This window comes from Hippopotamus amphibius, chromosome 5 (genome assembly GCF_030028045.1).
Source record: "Hippopotamus amphibius kiboko isolate mHipAmp2 chromosome 5, mHipAmp2.hap2, whole genome shotgun sequence".
In the NCBI taxonomy this organism is placed as follows: domain Eukaryota; kingdom Metazoa; phylum Chordata; class Mammalia; order Artiodactyla; family Hippopotamidae; genus Hippopotamus; species Hippopotamus amphibius.
This window is the reverse complement of record NC_080190.1, coordinates 16,928,084-16,934,083: the sequence shown is the minus strand read 5'-3', so window position 1 is coordinate 16,934,083 and position 6,000 is coordinate 16,928,084.

Genomic DNA, 6,000 nt, shown 5'->3' with positions numbered 1-6,000 from the left:
CATTTTGACCTACACAAGTAGTAGTTTTATTTGATTCAACATCATACCTTCTTAGGGATAGTTTATCAGATTGCCTTGTTATATTTTTTTAATTTTATTTATTTATTTATTATTTTTTGGGGGGTACACCAAGTTCAATCATCTGTTTTTATACACATATCTCCGTATTCCCTCCCTCCCTTGACCCCCCCCCCCTGGAGTCCCCCCCACCCTCCCTGTCCCAGTCCTCTAAGGCATCGTCCATCCTCAAGTTGAACTCCCTTTGTTATACAGCAACTTCCCACTGGCTATCTATTTTACAGTTGGTAGTATATATATGTCTGTGCTACTCTCTCACTTCATCTCAGCTTCCCCTTCAACCCCCACCCCCCCAAACCTCGAGTTCTCCAGTCCATTCTCTGCATCTGCGTCCTTGTTCTTGTCACTGAGTTCATCAGTACCATTTTTAGATTCTGTATATGTGAGTTAGCATACAATATTTGTCTTTCTCTTTCTGACTTACTTCACTCTGTATGACAGACTCTAGGTCTATCCACCTCATTACGTATAGCTCCATCTCATTCCTTTTTATAGCTGAGTAATATTCCATTGTATATATATGCCACATCTTCTGTATCCATTCATTTGTTGATGGGCATTTAGGTTGCTTCCATGTCCTAGCTATTGTAAATAGTACTGCAATAAACATTATGGTACATGTTTCTTTTGGGATGATGGTTTTCTCAGGGTATATGCCCAGTAGTGGGATGACTGGATCATATGGTAGTTCTCTTTGTAGTTTTTGAAGGAACCTCCAAATTGTTTTCCATAGTGGCTGTACCAACTTACAGTCCCACCAACAATGCAGGAGAGTTCCCTTTTCTCCACACCCTCTCCAACATTTGTTGTTTCCAGATTTTATGATGATGGCCATTCTGATTGGTGTGAGGTGATACCTCATTGTGGCTTTGACTTGCACTTCTCTGATGATTAGTGATGTTGAGCATCTTTTCATGTGTTTGTTGGCCATCTGTATGTCTTCTCTGGAGAAATGTCTATTTAGGTCTTCCGCCCATTTGTGGATTGGGTTATTTGCTTTTTTGGTATGAAGCTGCATGAGCTGCTTGTATATTTTGGAGGTTAATCCTTTGTCCGTTGTTTCATAGGCAACTATTTTTTCCCATTCTGAGGGTTGCCTTCAGATTGCCTTGTTATTGAACTGAGGAAAGAGAGGGCAAGAGATCTCTGTGACAGGGAAAGATTTGGAGTACGAAGTACTACCTAGAGTCAGCCATGTTATCAGGACCCAATAATACCTCCCTCATAATAATTCTACCACTTCCAAGATTACATTTGTTGTGTTGGTGGCCATTTAATATTCACATAAAGTTTATAATGCACTCATCTAAGGCCCAATGTAGACTGAAATCCTTCCAATTTTTTCATTTAGGTTGATTTTAAATCATGTTTTCTATGACTTGCCCTTGAAAATTGGTTTTTAGCATCTATATGCTAGGGCTTAATGTTCATCTCTATAAAATTTCATTTGAATTCAGCTTATCTCTCTAGTCTATCCATTCTGATTAGTGGTCACTGAGAACTGGTTAAGATTATGGATTTTGGAGTCTGGCAAACCTGAATTCTACAAAATCTAACTGCTACTTATTAGTTGTTAGAACTTCAGCAAGCTGCTTAATCTTTTTGAGCCTCAATTTCCTCATATTTACATGGCAATGATACTTCTCAGGTTGTTTGATGAGTTACACATGAGTCAGATGAGTTACTGTGCTAACTCCACCCATTCCAAAGTAAAGACTGGCCCTTGACTGGCTACTGGGAGATAACCTCTGAGACTGGTATATCCTGCCTGATAAGGATGCTTCAGTGTGCCTGAGGCCTTGGGTTACACTGAATCAGTTTGACCTCTGGAAGGCTGGAGACTGAGTAACTAAGGTCAGTCACAGTATGTCTACATAACTGATCCCCAATAAAAACCCTGGAACCAAGGCTCAGGTGAGCGTCTCTGATAGGCAACACTTGACACATGTTGTCACATTTCACTGATGGGAGAATTAAGAGCTGTCCTTGAGACTGCACTGAGGATAGCTGGAAGCTTACACCTGGTTTCTCCTGGTGCCTTCATCTCATGTGCCATTTCCTTTTGCTTATTTCAGTTTGTTTCTTTCTGGTGTAATAAACCATAACCATAAGTATTATAGCTGTTCTGAATTCTGTTAGTCCTAGCACATCCAGTCTAAGTTTGGCCTTGGGGACCCCTGACATAGCTACTTTATGCAAGTTATATACCCTCAATGAAATTATCTAACCTCACATAGTTTCATTTTCCTCATCTGTAAAATAATAATAATAATAATAATAATAAATAATAATAACAATAATAATACCACCTTGTAGTGAATTTCTGGCACCCAACCTACACTTTATTTTCTCCACAAGCATAACTTGAGAGTTACTACAGAAATTCCAGGGAAATGTAAAGTGACAGCACATATCACATATATTTAACAAAAGTTAGTTCCCTTAAGTAATCCCATTTGCAAGTTCTCGTATGTCCCCTCTCCCCCGTCCCTAGATGTAACTGTCTGGACTAGCAGATCCAATTTCCATTGATGCAGAGATGTCCTCTTCCAATCTTTTCCCGCCTCATGGACATCCTCCTCTTCCTATCAATTGTTTACTCTTTTCATTTTCATCCAAAAATCATTCTCCTTGATGAAGACAGGCAAAGTAGAAGCTTTGCTTGACCTTTATCAGTTATTGGCCTCAAGCAGTAAATATATCTCTTTCTTGATCTTCTTTAAAAGTTCCATTTTATTTTCTTTCTCTGGGATTTTTCTCCTGTTCCCAATAAAACTTTTCTGGCCTTACTCTCACATATTTGTGATACTTCCTAGTATTCATCTTTTATTATCTACCATTCCTTTAAAAAAATTTCTTGCCTAATTAAAAAAATATTTTATTGCTACTATTTTTTCCTAATTACAAGAGAAATGTATGGTCAAAATTAAAACAGTAAAAATATTTATTTCTTACAAAGTAAAACTTTCTTACATGCTTACCGCTAAAGAAACCATGATATATTTCCTTTAGATACTTCAGCTCACAGCAGAGTTCCTTGTGTAACCAACTACTGGTTTCTTTAATTATCTTACCATTTTCCTCCCTATTAGGATAATTCTCAGCAGCATATGCAAAAGGGTTTTTTGTTTTTGTTTTTGTTTTGAGAGTTTTCCAGCTCTCTCACATTTCATGCAATGAAACACACCCATCTTTTCTCTAAGCTTTAAAAATCTATGCTCTTGTCAAGTCCATGGTATAGATTTGAGCTTTCTCTTCTTGGGTATCAGGAGCACCTTTTTGTGCTTCAATTTTAAAATGAGGGACTCGGGCTATATCGTCTGTAAGTCCTCATCAAGCACTATTTTCTATGATTCTGTCATCTACAGAAAGTTGCACATATGAGCAAGAACTGGAGAAGCCTTTGTAAAGACTAGCTCTCCCAGGAACACATGCCTATAGCAAGGATTAGAGAAGTGCCTCAGCAACGCAACCACAGGGAACCAGTGACAGATTTAGAGTAAAACTTGAAAGTCTTATCAATTTTTGATTCCTGTTAATTAACAATCCTTGGAGGCACATGGGTAGTTGAGGACAGCATGGTAGCTGGTCTAGAAAAGTTGAATTCTTATACAGCATTAGGTAATCTTATTTTTTCTTTGCTTCAGTTCTATACATACAGAATGGAGATAAACACACTTGAGGCCACATGAGATAAGCTACACTGGAAATATACATATTTTATGTATTCAGCACTCTACTTTTCTGGGAACTGGAGCTAATTCCCCTCTATCTACATGGTTTCTGCCAAAGCTGCCATGTTTATTCATTCCTTTATTCAACTACTATTTATTGAGTGCTATATCAGACACCATTCTAGATCTTGGAGATATAGCAATGAATAAATCATACAAAAATTCCTCACGGGGCTTACATTCTGAAGGAGGAAATAAGATATTAAGCAAAATAAGTATCAGTAAATATTTGGTATGTCAGATGAAACATGCTATGAAGAAAAAAAATCAAGGAGGAAAATAAGCAAGGAAAGTGCTGTGGTTGAGGAATGAAATTAGTGAAGCTCTATGTTCAGTAGGTGGCCAGGAGTGGCTTCATCCAGGATATTTTTGGATTTGGATGAAAACAGGATGGTCTAAACCAAGAATGTGGAATAAAGAGTAGAAAAAAAGAACCTGTTAGAAGCAAAAGAGAAGAAAGAAAAAAAGAGTAGCATGAAAGGAGGATACAGGGAGAGGGAGAAAAAGAAAGAACTTCCCAGGTTCTGCATAATATTCCTACACTTCTGATAAGCCCTTTAAAAAAAAATCCTTCTGATAAATTCTAAGCTGATGTGAATCAGTTACTATCACTCCCAATCAAAGAATCCTAACTCAAACATATATTAAGATAACTTAGGGACTTCCCTGGTGGCCCAGTGGTAAAGAATCCACCTTCCAAGGCAGGAGGTGCAGGTTCACTCCCTGGTCGGGGAACTAGATCCTGCATGCATGCCTCAGCTAAGAGTCCTCATGCTGCAGCTAAGAAGTCTACATGCTTCAATGAAAGATCCTGCATGCCTCAATGAAGATCTTGCGGGCCAAAACTAAGACCCAAGACAGCTAAACATACATACATACATACATGCATAAATAATTTTTTTTAAAAAGATAACTTATAAATGCAAGGTTTGCCCAATGTGGGAGATGTTGGTTATCTCAGAAAATTAGAACTTGGTGCTTCTGATGTCAAGAATACAGATTTGATAGCAGAGTTGAATTAATTTTGCTGTTCCCTAGTGTCCAGGAAATGAAATGTACAAGAAATATTTATTTGTTTTCTTTGAATCAAATTAACTCTGATCCCGCACTGGGCTTATGGAAAATTCAAATGAAAGCATTATTTTTCCCTCCACTCCCCCACCCCAGAGTCACAGCAGAATTAGGGACGCTTACTGATGTCTAGACAACCAGAAAAAGGCTCTCTAATCTCCAAGTCACTTTTGCTCAAGCCTGCCTTAAACTTTCTTATAAAGTCCCTGGCTCTCTGCTTCTATGCCAAGAGGAGAGCACAGAAATCTTACCGAGGCTAAAGGATGCTTTGCTCCCTAGAGTGTAGCCATCCCTTCTGAAGTCAAGCCACCTTCCTGCAAAAGGGAAAATCCTGAAGCGGGCTCAGGTATTCACTAATCATGGGACCAGATGATCTTTCAATTTCTCTCTCCTGATTCTCAAAACAATTCTCTTCTATTCTGTCCTCCAAGGCATCCTGTGCATTATGTTTTCAGTTAGCTTAGGTTTTTATAATAGACCACAAGAGTAAGTAAATCCCTTCTAGGAATTTCAGCTTTCCACCCTACAAAAACTCTCCCTCCTTCCCCACTCCTCCGCACATGCTGGGGTTTTTGTTGTTGTTGTTTGTTTGTTTGTTGTGGATAATGGACATAACATAAAATTTCCCATTTTAACCATTTTAAACTGTACAGTTCTGTGGCATTACATACATTTACATTGTTGTGTACTGCGAAGGTTTAATGAGAGTCTGGTGATCTGATTGAAGCAGGGAAGGTTGGAAATATAGAAAGAAATAATTATTGTATTTAAAACATTGTCTTTTCCTGTTCTTGAATGAATGGGGCAAATTCAAATGGGATCCCGTAATTGGTAAGTCTGACTATAAGAGGCATCATTAGGGTACTAGATGTTAATGTGAAAAAGGATGATGAGGAGAAAGGGTGGCTGTAAGGAATCTGTAGAAACAATGAAGACAAACTTTATCTATCTCACGATACTCATAATACCATTTAATGAATCTGAAGCAGAAGTAAAATGAAGAATTTGTCTCCACTTTGCCTTGTGCCAGGGTCAGAACAGTGTTCCTGAATTTTGTTGGGGAGTAAGTAACTTCCAGAGAGGTCTCAAATTGAAAGTAAAGTTTAATTTTATGAAC